At 49.7% G+C, this 22,585-nt stretch overlaps 1 protein-coding gene across 2 annotated transcripts in view; it reads right to left on the reverse strand.

Moving 5' to 3' along the window:
- DYM (dymeclin) overlaps positions 1–9,710 on the reverse strand; it is a 362,668-nt gene extending 352,958 nt beyond the window's left edge. The window contains exon 1 of one of the 2 annotated variants that reach the window (XM_062201648.1): positions 9,513–9,710. The gene's annotated coding sequence lies outside the window, so the exon portion shown is untranslated. Of the gene's footprint in view, positions 1–9,453 lie in introns of both variants that reach the window. The other variant, XM_062201646.1, reaches the window with a different exon arrangement.
- Positions 9,711–22,585: the final 12,875 nt, after the last annotated feature.

Genomic DNA, 22,585 nt, shown 5'->3' on the forward strand with positions numbered 1-22,585 from the left:
ATGGATGCCACAAGCAACAGCCTTGAAACCATACTCTTTTTAAGTACTGTATTGTAGTGCTTCATAAAACAGGAACATGGTGTCATTAAAAAGAAGATAAAGAACAAGAAAAGATACTTGAACTTAAAAATAGGTAGAAAAAAATTCAATAGAAAAAAGTCAAAAAATAAAGAACAATGTGACAAATAAATGGAAAACAAGAGGTGAAAATGTAGAAAATTAAAAGACTCAAGTTAGATGTTCTTCACATAGTAGTAACAGGAGTTCCAAAAAGAAAGCAAAAACAAAATAGAGAGGTGTTATACTGCCAAGTCAGAAACCCTGAATGAGGGCGGCCATCTTGGTGCAGTGGGTTAAGCCACTGGTTGGGACGCTCACGTTCCATACGGGAACACAGGTTCCAGTCTTCATTGTTCTACTTCCAATACAGCTTCCCACTAATGCACCTGGAAAGCAGTGCGTGAGGCTTATACACTTTGAGTTCCTGCGGCTTCAGCCTAGCTCAACCCTGATGGCTGTGGCCATCTGGAGAATGAACCAGCAGATAGAACAGACAGAAGATAGATAGTGTGCATGTCACTCTGCCTTTCAAAGAAATACATAAATATTTTTTTCAAAAAGACACTATGAAGGGTCTGAGATTTTTGCTTCATTTTCAAAGCTGATAAAAACACAAATCCCCTAGAACAGGGACCAAAAACAACTCACTACTCACTGTAGATAGCAGGAAGCCAGAGTAATACCTTGCACCAGTTTCCTGGGCTACAATTCCCACAGGGGTTTCAAAGTACACATTCGGTTAAAAAAAAAAAAAATGTAGTATGTTCATGGAAACCTAAGCAATTGGCAAAGTGAACAGGGTAAACTACCCATCAGCAGTGATCAGTATTTGCACAGTGCTAATGTAAACGCTGAACACTGAACCATGTCTGTACTGGAAGGACTGGAAGAAGGAAAGGAGGAAGAGCACCTCGTTAACCATAACAATAAGTCAACATGGTTGTCCAATAAGGGGCATCCCCATACCATACTGGAGTGCCTGGGTTCGAGTCCCAGCTCCCCTTCTGATTCCAGCTTTCTGCTGGTGTACATCCTGGGAGCAACAGGTGATGCCTCAAGTATTTGGGTCCCTGCCACATACACGGGAGACCCAAAAGGGGATCAGGGCTCCTGGGTTTGGCCAGCCTTTGCTTGCTGTAAACATTTGGGGAATGAAACAGAGGATGAAAGATCTTTTATCTGTTTTTCTCTGTCTCTCCCTATCTCTCTTTGCCTCTATATTTCAAATGAATAAACAAAATATTTTTTATAAGAAGCCAGTAGGTATTACATGAAGTTGATCAATTACGGAAGAGCTGTTTAGACATGTTAGAAGCACAGCTGTAAGAAGCAGAAGAGGAAGGTTGACAGCTTTTGAAAGTCGGTTACCCCTGGGGAGCAGACTAACCAGTAGGAATAGGTAAAGCAGGATACTGCTTATTTGTTATAACCTTTATTACTGATCTTTGCTAACAATGCTCAAGTATTACTTTAAGTGGAAAAATAATACTTAAATAAATTGGAGAGAAAGAGCTTGATGATTCCCTATACTGACTCACACATAACTCAATGCACAGATGCTGAAGAGCAGAACAGGGTAGAAAACCCAAGCTGCACACACGTGCCCAGCAAGGCAACTCTTCAAGACCCGAAGGGAGAGAAGGACTGGCCTGGCTGGATGTGGGAGTTCAGAAGCTTCCAAGGCAAAGGGAGTAGCATGTGTGAAGGCCTATGGTTAAGAAAAACCATGCAGGACCCATTCAAGGGACTGGAGGAGGTCGACTGTGGCTGGAGCAGGCAGGGAGTCAGAGCAGAAGCCTAACAGGCTGGAACGTAAGAAGATGCTTGACGCTTGGAGAACACTTGCTAAAGGGCACGTCTTCTTCTTACTCCACACAATGGAACCACAGTCACAGACACCCCAATACTTCCAGACCACTGAACTCTACCCCTACACACGGATGACCCAAAAATACCTATACCCACTCCAGACCTGCATTGTGAGGACCAGATTGCCTACTATCCATCACCATCAGGTACCCCAGTGGCACCGAACACTCAACCTGCTAATAATGAACTTTACATATTTCCATCCCCTGTTGACCATCAATTCCTACCTTTTCATGCCACCCATTCAGATATCCAAGGCCAGAAACCTGAGAAAACTGAAGGAAACACAACCAGTACTGACAGCATATGCACCGGTAGGGACACTGGGCGGCATTTTCATTTAATTCTCTAACAAACCTATAGAGTAAATATTAGTCCCTTTTTTTTTTCTTTTTTTTTTCTTTTTTGACAGGCAGAGTGGATAGTGAGAGAGAGACAGACAGAAAGGTCTTCCTTTTTGCCGTTGGTTCACCCTCCAATGGCCGCTGCGGCCGGCGCATCGCGCTGATCTGAAGCCAGGAGCCAGGTGCTTCTCCTGGTCTCCCATGCGGGTGCAGGGCCCAAGGACTTGGGCCATCCTCCACTGCCTTCCCGCGCCATAGCAGAGAGCTGGCCTGGAAGAGGGGCAACCGGGATAGAATCCGGCACCCTGACCAGGACTAGAACCCGGTGTGCCGGCGCCGCAAGGCGGAGGATTAGCCTGTTAAGCCACGGCGCTGGCCAATATTAGTCCCTTTTTACAGAACAGAAAACCGAAGCTCAAAAAAGCTGAGCAACATGCCAAAGCAAATAAAGGGCAAAACTAGGATTCAAACCTATATTTTTTTTTTTAAAGACTTATTTAAAAAGTTACATAGAGAGGTAGAGTCAGAAAGAGAGAGATATCTTCCATCCACTGGTTCACTCCCCAAATGGCCGCAATGGCCAGAGCTGAGCTGAACCGAAGCCAGGAGTTTCTCCGGGTCTCCCACATGGGTGCAGGGGTCCAAGCACTTGGGCCATCTTCAATGCTTTCCCAGGTCATAGCAGAGAGCTGGATCAGAAGTGGAGCAGCTGGGACTTGAACCAGCACCCACATGGGATGCCGGCACTGCGGGCCAGGGCTTTAACCCACTGCACCACAGCGCCAGCCTCCAAACCTAGATTTTACAAAGTGTATACGTTGGCCTGGAGTCCGCAGCCAAAGAGACTAACTATGACATACAGCAGAAAAGGCCAGCTCCCTATCCAGTCTCTGTCTCCCTTCCCTCTTAGCAACAGAGCTCTGAGCTTTGACGGACCACTTTCCTGTCCAGCCAAACACACTTAAGTCTCCTTATGAGTGCAGCCACGTCTTTGTGCCTCCCTCCTGCCCACTGCTTGGAACTCCAGGACCCAAAAATGAAGGGTGACACCCTAGAGATGTCAGAGTTAGAAACTACAACAGAGGCTGGCTCTCTGATGACAGCCGTGCTGCGATGTCCACCTTGAATTGTCTTCCTCTGGACTTCTGGTACCAGAGACATAACCATGAACAAGTGGATGCTGTTCTCTTTCAGGGCTGTGACTCCCAGGCAAGCCCAACCCTAAGGCATACAGGAGGTTTGAACATACTGCACCAGAAAGGCGGGCCATCACACAGGGTGCGCTGAAGAACTGTCAAGACTCAAGGACTGGCTCAACCTAAACCAGAAATTTATTTTCACTCACATGACATGCAAAAGGCTTTCTGGTTTTTTGTAATTTATTTGAAAGGCCAACTGACAGAGAAAAACAGATATCTTCCATCCGTTGGTTCACTCCCCAAAGCTCACAAGAGCTAAGGTTGGGCCAGACCATAGCCAGGAGCCTTGAATTTAATCTGGGTGTAACACGTGGATGACAGGAACCCAAGAACTTGAGCCATGGCCTGCAGCCTCCAGGGTGCACATGAGAAGGATGCTGGATCAGGAACCCAGACACTAATGGAGGATGGAGGCATCCCGAGCAGCATCTTAACGGAGGGGCACATGCCCGCCCCAGGAGCAGACAGTGAACAATACCCATCACTCTTCCTGTGAGTGGCACACGAAGACATACCACCACCACCAGACGGCCAGAACCTTCTCACCTCGGGACAGCCAAGATTTCCACAGCTGGTAGGAAAGTGGCACTTCCTAGGGGACAGGTTAGCAAAGCAGCCTACACTGCTTTTCTCTCTGTCCCGGGAAAGGGAGAGGAGCAGAGACGGGAAGCAGTGACCATCTTATCACTGTCTTTACAGGCCACAGAACTCAGTCACACCCAGCTGAGTCACAGGGAGAGAGAAGGGGCTGCAAGCCCAAACCTCACAGCAGCGCATTTGGCCTGCAAACTTTCTCTCACTTTAATTAAGAGGCTTCTCTTAATGATGAATTGGAGGTGCCCTTATCTCCAATCAGGACACAGTCCCTGCCCTCCCACCCGGGGCATGGGAACCATTATTGCTCCAACATGTCCTGGGTCTTTAGGGATCAGTTAAGATACACACACGCACTCTGATTACACAACACAACATTTATAAAACATGAAAATGGGGGTCAGTGTTGTGGCACTGAAAGTTAAGTCACTTGTGATGCTGGCATCCACATCCCAGCATCAGTTCAAGTCCCAGCTGCACCACTTCCAATCCAGATCCCTGCTAATGCACCTGGGAAAGCAGTAGAAGATGGCTCGTGTACTTGGGCCCCTGCACCCACGTGGGAGACCCGGAAGAAGCTCCTGGCTCCCAGCTTCAGATCAGCCCAGCTCCAGCCTTTGCAGCCATGTGGGAAGTGAGCCAGCAGACAGAAGATCTCTCTCTCTGCCTCTCCCTCCCTCTCTGTAACTCTGCCTTTCAATAAATAAATAAATAAATCTTTCCCAAAAAAATGAAAGAAACAAGCAAAAAACTTACAAGGTGTGTTGCACTGCTTTTATACTTAATCACTTTTGAAAGTCTCATATGATCAAGGTGTCACGGGTATTTCCCATGTATTTGTTCACAATCACAAAAAAGAAAAACGGAACAGTCCTCTCCAGCTCTAACCATTCCCAGCATCTACAATCCTATGCGAAAGAGTGCACGCTCATTGTTTTTGGAGCAGCAAAGGAAATCACCCACTTTTTTTTTTTTTTTTTTTTACAGATAGAGACAGAGAGAAAGGTTTTCCTTCTGTTGGTTCACCCTCCAAATGGCCACTACAGCCGGAGCTATGCAGATCCGAAGCCAGGAGCCAGGTGTTTCCTCCAGGTCTCCCATGTGGATGCAGGGCCCAAGCACTTGGGCCATCCTCCACTGCCTTCCCGGGCCACAGCAGAGAGCTGGAGTGGAAGAGGAGCAACTGGGACTAGAACCCAGTGTCCATACGGGATGCTGGCGCCGCAGGTGGAGGATTAACCAAGTGAGCCATGGTGCCAGCCCAAAATCACCCACTTTCTTACGCCTCAGCAAAATATGCCAAAACACACTCCAGAAGGCATAATAATAGCCCCCAAGGATGCTCACATCCGAATCCGTGGTACCTGTGATTTCCGTACCTGCAAGAGACTTTGCAGGTATGATTAAAGGAATGCCTTGAGACGGGGAGATTGTGCTGAATTACCCAGGGGGCCTGATTCACCCTGTGGGTCCCCAGAGCACTGGGACCTTTCCCTACAATCATCAGCAACCACAGAACCAACAGAGAGATGCAACCAACAGAGAGATGCAACCAATAGAGAGATGCAACACTGGTGGCTCTGATGACAGACGAAGGGCAGCAAGCCAAGGAAAGCAGCAGCCTCAGGAAGCTGAAGAGCTGTCAGCGCTGTGGCACAGAGGGTAAAGCCACCACCTGCAGGGCCGGCATCCCATATGGGTGCCAATTTGAGTCCCAGCCGCTCCATTTCTGATCCAGCTCTCTGCTATGGTCTGATAAAGCAGCAGAAGATGGTCCAAGCCCTTGGGCCCCTGCACCCACGTGGGAGACCCGGAAGAAGCTCCTGGCTCCTGGCTTCAGATGGGCCCAGCTCTGGCCATCGTGGCCATTTGAGGAACAAACCAGCAGATGGAAGACCTCTCTCTCTCTACCTCTGCCTCTCTCTAACTCTGCCTTGAAAGCTGGAAGAGGTAAGGAAATGGATTCTCCACAAGAAATCTCAAGAAAGGGGCACAGCCTAGCTGACACAAGGGGTAATGCCAGTAAGATCCATTTCAGACTTGTAATCTACTGAACTACAGAACAAGAATTGCTGGTTTTAAGCCATTAAATGTTCGTAATTTGCTAGGGCAGTCACAGAACACTGACACACAACAAAAGACTTCTAGTAATACGTGATATTCTCTAGAGGAGAAAAACACAGCCCAGTTGCCCAAATCCCGAGAGCACTACAGGAGCTATCTTAGCATGTTGCAATGTATTTCAATGTTTTTTCTCTCCTGCCCTGACAAAGCCCCATTCTGGAAGAAGCCAGTCAAAAGAGGTACAAATGCCTGGCTGGATCGAAGGAGTAACTTCTAATGTTCTATAAGCACGATAGGATAACTAAGGTTGTCAAGAATTAATTATTTCCAAATAGCTGGTACACAGGATTCTGAACATTCCAACCCAAAGAAAGCACAAATGTCTGCAGTGATACGCTGGTTACCCTGGTCTAATTGCTACACTTCATATCCACGTGTTGAAACATCAAACTGTACCCCATATGTATGAATAGTTCCTATGTGTCATTTAAAAATTTTTAAAAATTTAAAGCCAGCTGAAGTGCCATATCAACTCAAAATATGGAAGTCAGTAAAGCAGGATCTATGGGAAAAATCAAGAAACAACTGCTTATTTCTTCAGAGTCCAACATAAAAGTGTTTGCACTGCCTCTTCCCCTTGTAGCAAATGAAACCACGCTGTAAAAAGTGAGTCCCCCCGGAGGCAGGTGTTCTGGCGCTGGAGTTCCTCTCTCTGCTTCTGACCCAGCTTCCCACTCACGATGCACACCCTGGGAGGCACGAGTGATGGCTCAAGTGCTTGGATCTCTGCCACCCGTGTGGGAGATCCAGATGGAGTTCCCTGCTCCTGGACTCCCTGGCCCAGCCTTGGCTACTGCAGGCATTTGGGCAGTGGACCAGCAGATGGAAGATCGATCTCTCTCTCTCTCTCTCTCTCTCTCTCTCTCTCTCCCTCCCTCCCTCTCCTTGTCACTATCAAATAAATCTTTTAAAAAAATTACATAAGTCTAAATATTGATTATATTAAGAACTTGCGGGGCCAGCACTGTGGCCTCCGGTGCCAGCATCCCATATGGGCGTCAGTTTGAGTCCCAGCTGCTCCACTTCTGATCCAGCTCTCTGTATGGCCTGGGAAAGCAGCAGATGACCCAAGTCCTTGGGGCCCTGCACCCACATGGGAGATCCAGAAGAAACTCCTGTCTCCTTCCTTCGGATTGGCACAGCTCCAGCCTTTGCGGCCATCGGGGGAATTAACCAGCGGATGGAAGACCTCTTTCTCTGTCTGCCTCTGCTTCTCTGTAACTCTGCCTTTCAAATAAATAAAATAAGTCTTTTTTCCTAAGATTCAATTATTTGAGAGGTAGAGACACAGATAGTGAGAGGGAGAGATAGAAAGGTCTTCCATCCACTGGTTCACTCCCAAGATGGCCACAATGGCCAGGATTGCGACGATCCAATGCCAGGAGCCAGGAGATTCTTCTAGGTCTCCCACGTGGGTGCAGGGGCCCAAGAGCTTGGGCCATCTTCTACTGCTTTCCCAGACCATAGCAGAGAGCTGGATCAGAAGAGGAGCAGCCGGAACTAGGACCAGCGCCCATTTGGGATGTGGGTGCCATAAGTGGAGGATTAACCTACTGCACCACAGCACGGCCCCTAAATTAAAATCTTAAAAAAAAAAAACCTTTCTATTAATTTTTAGAACAACAGTATTGTGGGCATATTATAAAGAGTGACTTGCAGCCAACACTGTGGCATAGCAGGTTAAGCTGCCACCTGATATAGGCTCCAGTTCAGGTCCTGGTTGCTTCACTGTCAATCCAGCTCCCTGCTAATGGGCCTGGGAAAGCGGCGGAAGATGGCCCAAGCACGTGGGCCTCTGCCACTCATGTGGGAGACCCAGATGAAGCTCCTGGCTTTGGCCAGACTCACTCCTGGAGGTCGTTGCCACTTGCAGAATGAACCAGTAGACAGAAGCTGTTTCTCCCTCTCTCTAACTCTGCCTTTCAAATAAATAAATAATTCTTTAAGAAAAAAGGCCAACTCAATATCCTGCAGATATATGATGAAATATTTAAAAATAAAACAATATGATTATGATCTGCTTTAAGATTATTGGGAAGGGGATGGGAATGAGGAATAATACAGGATGAAACTAAACTGGCACAAGTTAATAACTGCTGAAGCTGGCTAGGGGGTGTACATGGCAGCATATTATATTATTTCACTGCTTGAACTTTATCCCATAAGCAAAAGGTACAAAATCCAAAAAAGCCCCGACCTGTTATAACAATACACAGAGACTTCTTATCATATGGCAAAACACGGACTTCTTAACAACGGAGTCCCCTTGCTGTTAACGTGACCCAATCTCAATTCTCTGCTACTTAAGAGTTCATCAATCATTCCTCCTTCACCCCAGCTATTTGCCCTCATTCAAGTCACCTAACCTCTAACAGACCAGTTCCTTCATCTGCATTCGGGACTACGCGTGCTTTGCCCAGTCGGCCTCCGATTTGCCTAGATAACGAACCAAAATAAAAACTGCAGAGCGGGATAATCGTTCTAGAAATCCACATATTCACACATTTCTTCTCGCGGCAAACTCGCTCCTGTTCTCATCGATTCCTTTCCTTGGCACCGCACCGACCCCGTTCCTCGCTGGGACCCACACCTCATTCGCCGCAGCACCTGGATCGCTCAGGCGAGGCCGCCCCCCGGCACCTGCCTTCTACACACCCCTCTCTCCAGTCTGCCCCTCTCACCCGTCTCCTCTGGGTACCCCTGTGGCAGCGGTCAACACCTCCGTCCTCCCGAGACCCCCAGCCCCCCACAGCCGCCCGGGCAGGTCCACCGAGGCACACGAAGGCTGGCGGTCGCCAGGGGTGAGGGAGGGGAATGCGCGGTGACTGCTAACGGGTACGGGCTCCCAGGGAGAGGGGTCAGCGCGGCGGCCGCACGGCCGTGCGAATCTCCCTGGACTGCACTTGGAGAGGAGGGGTTGGACACTCTGTAAATTACGTCTCAGTGAAAGCTCGCACGTCAAGACCAAAAACCAAGCCAGCACAGTTGCTGCTCACCCTGCCCATCACACGCCCATTGGCCACAGCACGACGCGCCGTCTCCGGAAGCCTCGCCCCGATCTCCCGGACCCCCACCGCCCGCCCGGGCTCGGACCCGGGCCCCTGCCCCTCTCCGGACGCACACAACCCTCAGGGCCCGCCGCGGGGCGGCGAAGGGACACGGAGCCTCGGGGCGGGCCCGTCCCGGCCTGGCAGGCGGCCCCACCCGCTCCGGCAAGGGGCTCGCTGGCAGAGCCGCGCCGCCGGGGCCGCGCCGCAGCCCACCTGTCTCAGCCCGCTGGGAGCTCGGCTTCCAGCCGCCCGGACACGCAGGCAGGAGGCACCGGGGTCAGGAGGAGCGCGATCACCGCCGCAGCGCGGGTGGCGCACGCCGGCTCAGGCCTCCATGTTTCCACGTCTCTGTGGCTGCGGATCCGGCTCCGGCTCCGGCTCCGGCTGCGGCTGCGGCTCGGCTCCCGCTGGGCTCCAGCCCGGGACGCGTCGGTACAGAGGCGGGGAGGCGGGGACAGAAGAGGGAAGCGGCGGCGGACGCGCGGAGAGACCGAACGGCCGGGCGCGAGCCAGCGAGCGGTCACGTGGCGCGCGGCGAGGGGGCTTGTGGGAAATGCAGTCCCGCGGGCGTGGCGCTCTCCCCGCAGGGCGCGCGTCTCCCGGGCAACCGCAAAGCCGTGAGGCAGAATCCAGAAACCCGGAGCCCTGCCCTCTTAGGTGCCGTCTACACCACCTGTTCCGGAGCTTGCACTGTGTTAGCGCCGCTTCCACAGACAAGTAACTCCCCGCGGCGCTCTGAAGGGTTGGGAAGCTGAGAATGGTGTTTGCTGGAGGCAGCTGTCAGAAAGGACAGGTCCCGCAGGAAAGAGCAGCGATGTGGAGCAGCGCGAGACGTGGGGTTTGACGTCTGAAGCCAGGATTTTGAAGGCTAAAGTGTTTTAAAACACTGACAAGCGAAAGATGTATTCCAGGTCTCCGGTGTGGGTGGCAGGAACCCAAGTACTTGAACCCCCACAGTAGGGTGCACATCAGCAGGAAGAGGCTTTGACTTACTGAGAATCTTCCATCTGCTGGTTCATTCCCCAAACAGCTGCAAAAGCTGGGCAGTAGAGCTCCATCTAGGTCTCCCATGTGGGTGACAAGGGCCTCGGTACTTGGGCTGCCTTCCTAGGTGCAGTAGCAGAGAGCTGGATCGGAAGCGAAGCAGCTGGGACTTGCACCTGCACTCTTACGGGATGCCAGCGCACCAGGTGGCGGCTGAACCCGCTGCGCCACAATGTCAGCTCCCCTGCACAAACCACAAGCCCGCATAGTAGCACCAATCTCCTTTTAGCCAGTACCTTGTGCCTCAGTGTGTTTTCCTGTTATAATTCTGCAAGCTCAGGGATCTTACTGGCAGCCGATGCTCAAAACGAGAAAGTGCTTAGTACTGAAGAGTGTATTGGCACGGGGTGATGTCTCCTCCATAGGGCTGTTTGGAGAAATAAACAAGAGAACAGCGCACAGCAGATACAAAACACCCCTTAAAGTCGATAGCAAATCATTATTACTGTAATGTCCACAATCCCAAAGGGGCAGGCCCCTTCCTCCTCAATTGTATATTTCAAGCGGGGAACCTGGCTGGGGCAGATAAAGTAAATGCCCAAGGACATCCGTGTGGCAACCTCCTGGCTTTTTAAAAAAATATTTATTTAGGCCGGCGCCGTGGCTTAACAGACTAATCCTCCACCTTGCGGCGCCGGCACACCGGGTTCTAGTCCCGGTCAGAGCGCCGGATTCTATCCTGGTTGCCCCTCTTCCAGGCCAGCTCTCTGCTGTGGCCCGGGAGGGCAGTGGAGGATGGCCCAACTGCTTGGGCCCTGCACCCGCATGGGAGACCAGGAGGAAGCACCTGGCTCCTGGCTTCGAATCAGCGAGATGCGCTGGCCGCAGCGGCCATTGGAGGGTGAACCAATGGCAAAAAGGAAGACCTTTCTCTCTGTCTCTCTCTCTCTCACTATCCACTCTGCCTGTCAAAAAAAAATTTATTTATTTATTTGAAAGGCAGAGTTACAGAGAGGCAGAGGCAGAGGCAGAGAGCGAGAGCGAGAGCGAGAGCGAGAGTCTTCCACCTGCTGGTTCACTCCCCAGATGGCCATGACGGCCGGAGCTCTGTTGCTCTGAATCAGAAGCCAAGAGTTTCTTCTGAGATTCCCACACAGGTGCAGGGGCCTAAGAACTTGGGCCATCTTTAATTGCTCTCCCAGGCCATAGCAGAGAGCTGGATTGGAAGTGAAGCAGCCAGGACTCGAACCAGTGCCCGTATGGGATGCACTGTAGGAAGCAGCTTTACCTGCATTGCCACAGTGCCAGCCCCCTAGCTTTTCAGTTTTTACACATCTACACAATTTGAATATATACATACCTTTAAACATATGGGCATGTGGGGAGTGTAATTTGACCTAATTCTCACAACTTTAAGAGTAAAGTGTTACCTCCATTTCACCCATGAAAACATAATGCAGAATGGCTTTTCTAAGTTACCAAGGGTTACTCAGACCCCAAGCTCAACTCCATGAGTTCATCTTCTAGTAGAAACAATATTCATGTCATAGTAAAGTTCAGAGATTGGATTTTTTAAAAAGATTTATTTATTTGAAAGGTAAAGTGATAGAGATTTCTTTCATCTGCTGGTTCACTCCCCAAATGGCTGCAACTTCCAGGGCTGTGCCATGCCAAAGCCAGGAACCAGGAACTCCATCCTAGTCTCCCACATGGGTGATAAGGGCCCAGGTACTTGAGCCATCACCTGCTGCCTCCCAGGGCACTCATTTGCAGGAAGCTGCATTGGAAGCGGAGCTGGGACCAGACCCAGGGACTCCAACAAGGGATGCCAGCATACCAAGAGATGTCGTAACCATGAACAAAGTGTTCAACCCTAGTTCTTTCTTTTTATAGTGCCCTATGTTGTAAAGTTGTTATTGATTTGAGATCTCTCTTTTTTAGCACGTTTATAAATTTCTTCCTTAACACTACATCCAATAAGCTCTGGTGTGTTTTCTCATTTTCATCAGCCTTGGATATTTTCTAATTTCCTCTATGATTTCTTCTTTAATTTCTACAAAATATGTATTTTCCAGTTTTCTTTCTATTATGCATTTCTATCTTAATCCCATGTTGGTCAAAGAAGACACTTTGCATGATACCTATGATTGAGTTTGAATTTCTGGTCTGTCATGGAGAGTGTCCACATATACTTGAGAAGCGTGTGTGTGCTGTGGGTTGACTGTTCTGCATGTCTGGTGGATCCTGTTGGCTCATTGTTTTCTTCAAATACTCTCTTTCTTTCTTTTCTTTTTTTTTTTTTTTTTTTGACAGGCAGAGTGGACAGTGAGAGAGAAAGGTCTTCCTTTTGCCGTTGGTTCACCCTCCAATGGCCACCGCAGCCGGCGCGCTACGGCCAGCGCACTGCGCTGATCAGGAAGGCAGGAGCCAGGTGCTTCTCCTGGTCTCCCATGGGGTGCAGGGCCCAAGCACTTGGGCCATCCTCCACTGCCTTCCCGGGCCATAGCAGAGAGCTGGCCTGGAAGAGGGGCAACCGGGACAGAATCCGGTGTGCCGCGCCGCTAGGCGGAGGGTTAGCCTGTTGAGCCACGGCGCCAGCCTTAAATACTCTCTTTTCTTACCTACTGTCTGGTTCTATCCATTATTGGTAGTAGGACTTTTAAAAAATATTTATTTTATTTATTTGAAAAACAGAGCTAGAGAAAGATAGAAAGGAGAGAGAGGTGTTACATCTGCTGGTTCACTCCCCAAATGGCTGCAACAGCTGAAGCTGTGCCATTCCGAAGCCAGGAGCTTCTTCTGGATCTCCCATATGGGTGCAAGGGCCCAAGAACTTGGGCCATCTTCCACTGCTTTCTCAGGCCACAGCAGAGAGCTGGATTGAAAGAGGAGCAGCCGGGACTCGAACCAGGGTCCATATGGGATGCTGGCACTACAGGCAGCTTTACCCACAGTGCCACAGCACCGGCCCCTGAATAACAATTTTTTAGGAGATAGAGATTAACTTAGAAAAGAAAGAACCAAATGGTACAGATTGTATGTTCCATTCATCTAAAAAGAGAGTGAAACAGATATATACATGTATACTTGCTTGTGTGTGTGTGCAGAGACTACCTCTCAAGTACAAACAAGGAACTGGTAACCTTGACTACCTCCCAGGAGGGGATTGGGTGCCTCGGAACCAGGATGGAGACATAAATTTTTTTTAAGATGTATTTATTTGAAAGAATTACAGATAGAGATGGAGAGTCAGAGAAAGAGAGAGAGCTGGGCCAGGCTGAAGCCAGGAGCTTCTTCCAAGTCCCTCACATGAGTGGCAGGTGCCCAAACACCCAGGCCATCCTCTGCTGCTTTTCGAAGGTGCATTAGTAGGGAGCTGGATCAGAAGTGGATCAGCTGGGACACAAACCAACACCTATATGGGATGCTGGCATCACAGGGGTGGCTTTATACACTAGGCCACAATGCTGGCCCCACCTGAGACAGACATCTTTATATGCACCTTGTGAATTTTGTATCTAGTAAACACATCACATATTCAGAAGGTAAGAGCACCATTTTTAAAAATTCTAAAGCTGCAGATTGGAAACTAAAAAAAAAAAAAAATTGATAGAAGTGGTCCAGTTCCCAATGGTCCTAGAATGACATCAGATGGCTGTGAACTTGGTCAGTAGGGCAGGGAGCTGAAAGAGTTTGCCTGTGTTCAGGAAAGGTCAGTTTAGATGCAATGTAGTTGGAGGGCAAGAACAGGGCTATTTACTAACTCATTAATTAGTACTTTTCTTTCCAGAAACAATTAAGGTGACTTGCAAATAAATCTACACAAAATTGCAACATTTAAAAGAAGCAAAAAGATGGGCAGGGACATAAAAGGGAGGCAACTCCCTCCAAACCTCCTAGCCTGAGTTTTTTTTTTTTCTTTCAAAGATTTATTTATTTATTTGAAAGGCAGAGTTACAGAGAGAGAGAAAAAGACACACAGAAAGAGATCTTCCATCTGCTGGTTCACTTCCCAAATGGCCGCAACAACAAGGATGGGCCAGGCTCAATCTTCCAGCCAGGAGCTTCTTCCAGGTCCCCCATGTGGGTACAGGGACCTATGCACTTTTCCCAGGCACACTAGCAAGGAGCTGGATTAGAAGTGGAGCAGTCAGGACTCAAACAGGTGCCCGTATGGGATGCCGGTGCTGCAGGCCATGGCTTTAACCCACTGCGCCACAGCACTGGCCCTGTAACCTGAGCTTTTTATGACTTCTGGTTTACAAAGTCTAGGGCGCAGCTTTCCCTTCTTGCAAGTTAGGGATAGACTTTCTGTGTCTGCAGAGCTGGAGGGTCAAAGAGGCCCTGTGCCCAACAAACACAAGCAGTACCAGTACTGTCCCCAGAGTGTTGTCTCAAGACTGTTCCAGGAACAGTGCTCTGGTTTCCACTGCGCTGAGAAAGAGCAGACTTAGGAGTCAGACAGGTCTGGGGCTGCATCCTGGTTCCATAATTTATGAGCTGAATGATGTGGGGAACGCTTCTTCATCTCTCTAGTCTGTTTGCTCCCCCAAAAGGTGGTAAGGTGAGAAGTCAGTTATAGAACGCACATATCATGTCTTTCTCAGTGCTAGTTAGCCTGCATAGTTCGGATGGTAGTCAACTCACATGTCTTATTGCAAGCTCCCAGGCACTCCTCCAAGGTCAACAAGTGTGAGTAAAGGTCAGAAAGGAAGGTGAGCCAGCGCCATGGCTTAACAGGCTAATCCTCCGCCTTGCGGCGCCGGCACACCGGGTTCTAGTCCTGGTCGGGGCCCCGGATTCTCTCCCGGTTGCCCCTCTTCCAGGCCAGCTCTCTGCTATGGCCCGGGAAGGCAGTGGAGGATTGCCCAAGTCCTTGGGCCCTGCACCTGCATGGGAGACCAGGAGAAGCACCTGGCTCCTAGCTTTGGATCAGCGAGATGCGCCAGCCGCAGCGGCCATTGGAGGGTGAACCAATGGCAAAAAGGAAGACCTTTCTCTCTGTCTCTCTCTCTCTCACTGTCCACTCTGCCTGTCAAAAAAAAAAAAAAAAAGAAAAAGAAAGAAAGAAAGGAAGGTAATATGTCGGCAAATCACCTCCAATGTGGAAAGCTGAGGGGATGGAGTATGAACAACTAAACTAAGAGCAGACATGCAATAAATATAACCGGGCACCATCAGACTTATCTTCTGTGTGCCAATAAACCACGTTAGCACCAAAGTATTGAAGTTACAAGATGCAGATTTCGGCTCCATATGAGCACTTTTGACAACAATATCAGTAACAATAGTGAGCAATTCGCCGAGCTGCTTTCTAAGAGCTATGCGTTATCTTGAAATCTCCAAACAACCCCATGAGAAAGGGCTGCTACAGGAAGGGACCTAAGGACTCAGCAACACTTCTGTGGGGCTAGCAGATTAAGCCTCTGCCTGCAACAAGAGCATCCCAAATGGCTGCCAGTTTGAGACCTGGTTGCTCCACTTCCAATCCAGCTCCTTGCTAATGCACCTGAGAAAGCAGCAGAAGATTCAAGTGCTTGGACCCCTGCACCCATGCGGGAGACCCAGTGGAAGCTCTGGGCTCCCAGCTTTGGACCCAGCCATTGCAGCCATTGGGGAGTGAACCAGCAGGTGGAAGATTCTCATATTCATTCTCTCTCTCTCTCCATTTTTCTCTGTAACTCTATCTTTCAAATAAAAAAAAATTAAATAAAACCCACTTCCCCATAGATGGTTACGTGAAATCCAGTGTAGTAGCAATGAAATAGTCTCTCTGGAGGAGAAACAAGATCCCAATCACTCCCCATGTTCAAGCTGAGCAGGTACTCAAAGTCACAACACAGCAGGAAATGTTAGCCACGAGCCGAGTCCCTTCATTCAGGAGTCCCGGGGACATGACAGGATTCAGACAAGGACAGCCAGCAAGTCACTTGTGCCAGTGACTGAGCCCGCAGCCCTGGGAACGAATTCCCCGCAATGCAGGCTGTTAGCTGCAGCTCAAACGGCAGACTCCAGGAGTCCCGGCAGCCTGCCTGACAGTTCTAATTACGTACTCAGCTCCCGCTGCTCCTAGCTGCCCGAGAGCTCAGCCTGCCCTCTCCTGAGCCTTGGGCGACCCCTGGGGAGAGGCATGGTGGGACAGTCAGACTACCTCAGCCTCATCCTACTTTGCCCCTGAGCGCAGAACCTAGGGAGAGGCACAGGCAGCTGTCCTTGTCCCCTTCCTGCCAGGGACGAATCCGCAAGAGTCACAAACTAATAATAGTCCATGATGTAGCAAAAGACTCGGCCAGGCCCTGCGCTGCTGTAAGGGCCCCAGCTCTCTACAGTAATGCACGTACTGGTCATGAGGGTCCTTGGGAATAAGCACACCGTGGTTTGGGTGCACGGGTCTCTGCAACACTAAGTGTTGGCATGGAAACCCTACAGTGATGGCATTGACAGGTGAGGCTTTGGGGAAGGGGACCGAGTCACGGGGGCCCCGCCCTCATAGATGGGGGGAGCACCCTTATCTACGGGGTCAAGGGAAATAGCTGGGCCCTTCAGCCCACGTGCCACGGGAGGCTGCACCAGGAAAGTGCTCACAAGGCAGTGAATCCGCTGGGGCCTGCTTCTCAGAGCAAGACATTTCTGTTCTTTGCAAATGATGCAGTCTGCGGTATTCTGTTAGTGCGGTACAAAGAGACTAAGGGCTTATTTCTGCCCCTGTATTACAGGCTTAGATGTCAGATATTCTTCCCAGCACCACAGAGCTAGCAAGTGAAGACTCGGACCCAGGCAATCTGGCTACAAAGCCCACACTCAGCCCTGGGAAAGGAGACTCTGAACTCTTTCTGCCAACACCACCAGCATGTGAAGCCCCGTACCTGCCCTGCTCTAGGCCCTGCCATGGCTCACTGGCTAATCCTCCGCCTGTGGCACCGGTACCCCGGGTTCTAGTCCCAGTTGGGGCACTGGATTCTGTCCCCATTGCTCCTCATCCAGTCCAGCTCTCTTCTGTGGCCCGGGAAGGCAGTGGAGGATGGCCCAAGTGCTTGGGCCCTGCACCCGCATGGGAGACCAGGAGGAAGCACCTGGCTCCTGGCTTCGGATCAGCACAGCGCCGGCCATAGCGGCCATTTGGGGGGTGAACCAACAGAAAGAAGACCTTTCTCTCTGTCTCTCTCTCACTGTCTAACTCTGCCTGTCAAAAAAAAAAAAAAAACACCTATCTCTGTGCTCATCTTCACAGACATGCATGTTTCTGTGTCCAGATTTCCTCTTTACAGGGACACTGGTCATCATGGACAGTGCCCATCCTGGTGACCTCATTTAAATCTGACTCCATCTGCAATAACCTTGTTTCCAAATAAAGCCATATTCTGAGATCCTGTGGATTAGGACTTAAACAAAGGAGTTTTACTAATTTTTTAAAATATTTTTATATATAAGATTTATTTATTTATTTGAGAGGCAGAGTTATAGAAGGAGAGAGAGAAAGAAAGGTCTTCCATCTGCTAATTCACTCCCCAAATAGCTGCGACAGCCAACGCTGGGCTGATCCAAAGCCAGGAGCCAGGAGCTTCTTCAAGGTCTCCCATGCGGGTGCAGGGGCCCAAGCACTTGGACCATCTTCTACTCTTTCCCAGGGCATACCAGAGAGCTGAATTGGAAGAGGAGCAGCCGGGACTCAAACTGGTGCCCATATGGGATGCCAGTGCCACAGGCAGCAGCTTTACCCTCTATGCCACAGTGCTGGCTCCAAAGATTGACATATATGTTTTTAAAGATTAATTTACTTGAAAGTCAGAGTTACACACACACACACACACACACACAGAGAGAGAGAGAGAGAGAGAGAGAGTCTTCCATCTGCTGATTCACTCCCCAATTGGCCGCGACGGCAGGAGCTGCGCCGATCCAAAGCCAGGAGCCAGGAGCTTCTTCTGGGTCTCCCACATGGGACAGGGGCCCAAGGACTTGGGTCATCTTCCACTGCTTTCCCAGGCCATAGCAGAGAGCTGGGTCAGAAGTGGAGCAGCCAGGATGTGAACCGGCACTCAAATGGGATGCTGGCACTGCAGGCAGCAGCTTTACCCACTATGCACAACGCCGGCCCCAAAGATTTATATATTTGAAAGGCAGAGTTATAGAGAGGGAGAGTGAGTGAGCACGAGCAATCTTCCACCTGCTGGTTCACTCTCCAAATAACCACAATGAATCCAGGAGGTTCAACCAGGTCTCCCACGTGGGTAGCAGGGATCCAAGTACTTGGGTCATCTGCTGCTGCTTTCCCAGGCCTATTAGTAAGGGGGCTGGATCAGAAGTACAGCAGTTGGGAGTTGAACTGGCACCCATATGGGATGCCAGTGTCACAGGTGGCAGCTTAACCTGCTACACCACAAAACCAGCCAGGCATACAGAAATTCTAGAGCAGCACAATTCAACCCATAACCCTGGATACCCACATGTACTCTAGGGAAGATCTGAAGAAATACAACTGACCTCAGAGGCTATGTCCACGTTGATTTATTGTTGCTCTTGAACCGAAGTAGGGAAGAATTGTTTTCACTCTCACTAGCTCATGTCTCATAGAAGGATGTAATGAGGCTATAAGGAGACTGCTGGTCTCATCAGGCAAATAGAACCTCCCAGAAGCCAGTGGTACTAGCCCATGGGGCTTCTGACCCAGCCTGTCCTGTCCTGTCATTTTGTGGAGAATGGGGTGGGGTTGGCAAAAGGAAAGGTCCCAGAACAGCAGTGACTCAAACCGCCTGCCCCAGCACCAGGTAAACTTAGCTGTTTTACAAGGGTCGCTGTCAGGAAAGAGGCTCCAGTAATATTTGGTAATTTCTAATTACACTGCATTTTTTTTTTCCTTTTTAGTTCCAAAACATTTAGCAAACAACCCTTCCAAAGCACGGTGGGAGGTGGTGGTGCCGAGTGCTGTCTGCAAGGAGCTCAGCATCCTGTGAAAGATACAGCAGGCAGCCAGCCACCTGCAGTGCAGTCACCGTGATGGGCAGCGCTGGAAGGAGCTTGCATGCAAGAGACATTCCGAAGACCAGGAAGGGAAGCAGTTCCTTTGGTGTGCCACTTGGATAGGCCCAACCTATCTACCATAGGTTATGCTGCCTCCTACTGGTGGCAACAGCACAAATTCTCTTCTATTAATTTTTATTTATTTTCATTGGAGAGAGAAAGAGGGAGAAATTCTATCCATTCCCCAAGAAGTTCACTCCCCAAGCAGCCACAAAAGACAGGGTTAGGTCGGCACCAATATGGGATGCTGACACTGCAGGCAGCAGTTTTACCTGCTATGCCATGGCACAGGCCCCCCTCAAGCAGTGTCTTAACTGCTGTGCCAAATGCCTGCTCAGCCCGCCTCTCTTAAGCTTTTCAGAACACACAATGTCTTAAAAAATGTACTGCGGGGTGGGGGCAGGATAGAGGCAGCACTGAGGTTTAGCAGGTTAAGTTGCCATCTGCAGCGCCAGCATCCCATAGGGGCACCAGTTCAAGTCCTAGCTACCCTACTTCCAATCCAGCTCCCTGCTAATACGCCTGGGAAAACAGCAGAGGATGGCTCAAATGCCTGGCCTCTGCACTCGTGTGGGAGACCTGGAGGAAGCTCCTGGCTTCAGACTGGCCCAGCTTCAGCTATGCGCAGCCTCTCTTGAAAGACCTCTCTCTGTCTTTCCCTCTTTCTCTGTAACTCTGCCTTTCAAATAAATAAATCAGAAAGAAAAGAAAAGAAGAGAAGAGAAAAGAAAGGAAAAGAAAAGAAGAGAAAAGAAAGGAAAAGAAAAGAAGAGAGAGAGAGAGAGAGAGAGAGAGAGAGAGAGAGAGAGAGAGAGAGCGCTTTTCTTCAATAAAAAGAAAAGTGCTGGGGCAGGAGTTCAGCAGTTAAGAATTCCGTGTCCTACATTAGACTGCTTGGGTTCAGTGCCCACCTCCAGACTCCAGTTTCCTGTTAATGCAGACCCTGGGAGGCAGTGGTGATGGCTCAAATAACCAGGTTCCTGACACCCACATAGAACAGCTGGACTGAGCTCCCATCTCCAAGCCCAGTCCTGGCCATTGTGAGCAACCAGGGAGTGAACCAGTGGATGGGAGCTCACTCGCTCGCTTGCTCTCTCTCAAATGAATAAATAAAAATTTCTTTAAAATATACCATAAAAAAAGTGCTGGGGTCAGTATTTTGGCACAGCAAGTTAAGCTGCTGCCTGTGACGGCTGTCATTCCATATTAGAATACCATTTCCGGGCTCAGCATCCCATATGGGTGCCAGTTCCAGTCCCGGCTGCTCCTCTTCTGATCCAGCTCTCTGCTATGGCCTGGGAAAGCAGCAGAAGATGGCCCAAGTCCTTGGGCCCCTGTACCCATGTGGGAGACCTGGAAGAAGTTCCTGACTCCTGGCTTCAGATCGGCGCAGCTCTGGCCAATGCGATCATTTGGGGAGTGAACCAGCAGATGGAAGACCTCTCTCTGTCTCTACCTCTCTCTGTAACTCTTTCAAGTAAATAAAAATAAATAAATAAATCTTTAAAAAAATCATGATTTCCAATCCAGCTCCACTTCCAATCCAGTTCCCTGCTAATGCTCTTGGGAAGATGGATCAAGTACTTGGGTCCCTGCCACCCATCTGGGGACAGGATGGAGTTTCTGTCTCCTGGCTTCGTCCTGGCCTATCCCCAGCTGTTGCAGCCATTTGGGGAGTGAACCAGTGGATCTAAGATCTCTTTCTCTGTCTGTTCCTATCACTCTGCCTTTCAAATAGCCTTTAAAAAAGAAAGAAAAATGTATTTATTTAGAAAGTCAGAGAGAAAGAGGGAATCTTCCATACACTGGTTCACTCTTCAGATGGCCGCATCGGCCACTTATAGCCAGGCGCCAGGAGCTCTTTCTGGGTATTCCACATGGGTGGCAGAGGCCCAGCTACTTGGGATATCCTCTGATGCTTTTCCCAGGCCATTAGCAGGGAGCTGGATCAAAAGTAGAGCCGCCAGCACACAAACAAGAACCCAGAAGAGATGCTGGTGTCACAGACAGTGGCCTCACCTTCTACTTGCCACAATGCCAGCCCCATAAATTGTCTTTTTAAAAAAGAAGTGCTGGGACTGGCACTGTGGCGTAGCAGGCAAAGCCACCGCCTGTAGTGCTGGCATCCCATATGGGTACCAGTTCAAGTCAGCTGCTCCACATGCAATCCAGCTCTCTGCTATGGCCTGGTAAATCAGTAGAAGATGGAAGAAACTCCTGGCTACTGGCTACTGGCTACTGGCTACTGGCTACTGGCTACTGGCTTTGGACTGGCCCGGGTCTGGCCGTTGAGGCCATTTCAGCTGTGACCCAGCAGATGGAAGACTCCCCCCCCCCCACCCTCCTGTAACTTTGCCTTTCAAATAAATAAATCTTTTTAAAAAATTGTGTAAGGCTCGGGCTTTTGGCACAGTGATTAGGGCACCACTTGGGGCGCCTGCATTCCATATCAGAGTGTGTGGGTTTCAGTCCCTGCTCTGCTTCCACTTGCAGTTTCCTGCTAATGCACACCCTGGGTACAGCAGGTGAATGTACTAGTACTCGAATCCCTACCACCCATGTGGGAGACCTGTATTGAATTCCAGGCTCCTGGGTTTAGTGTAGCCCAGCCCTGGCTGTTGGAGACATCTGCGGTGTCTGTCTCTTCTCTCTACCTTTCAAATAAAATGAAAAGTTAAAAAATTTAACTAATTTGCAATAAGAATGTGTTAATGTACTACATGTAGGACAAAGTTAGAATTCAGGAGAGGTGTCTTTCCATATGAAATCTACCTGTGCAACTACCACTCACAACAGAGACAGAATGTTTCCAGCACCCTAGAAATCTCACTTCTTTTCCTTATCAATATTCCCAGATGTAACTGCTATTCATGCCTCGAGTGACAGAAATTAGATTTTTAGAAATTTTTATTCATTTTTACTTGAAAGGCAGAGAGGCAGAGTTCATATCTACTAGTTTACTCCCCAAATGCCAGGGCTGGGCCAGGCCAAAGCCAGGAGCCCAGAACTCAATCCAGATCTCCCGCACGCGTGCCAAAGCCCCGGTTACTTCAGCCCTCAGACTGCTTCCCAAGGATGTGCAGTAGCAGGAACTGGATTGGAAGCCGAGCTAAGATGTGAACCCAGGCTTTCTTCAATGAGATAAGGGTATCCCAAGCACGCTCATAGCTGCTGTTCCAAACTGCCCCTACTTTTGAGTTAACTCATGTTTATTCCAGTACATGTATCATTAAAACATTGAAAGTCACAGTGAGAAAAAGGGGTGTAGGCCGGCGCCGCGGCTCACTAGGCTAATCCTCCACCTCGCGGCGCCGGCACACCGGGTTCTAGTCCCAGTCGG

Source organism: Lepus europaeus, chromosome 9 (assembly GCF_033115175.1).
Source record: "Lepus europaeus isolate LE1 chromosome 9, mLepTim1.pri, whole genome shotgun sequence".
Taxonomy (NCBI): Eukaryota; Metazoa; Chordata; class Mammalia; order Lagomorpha; family Leporidae; genus Lepus; species Lepus europaeus.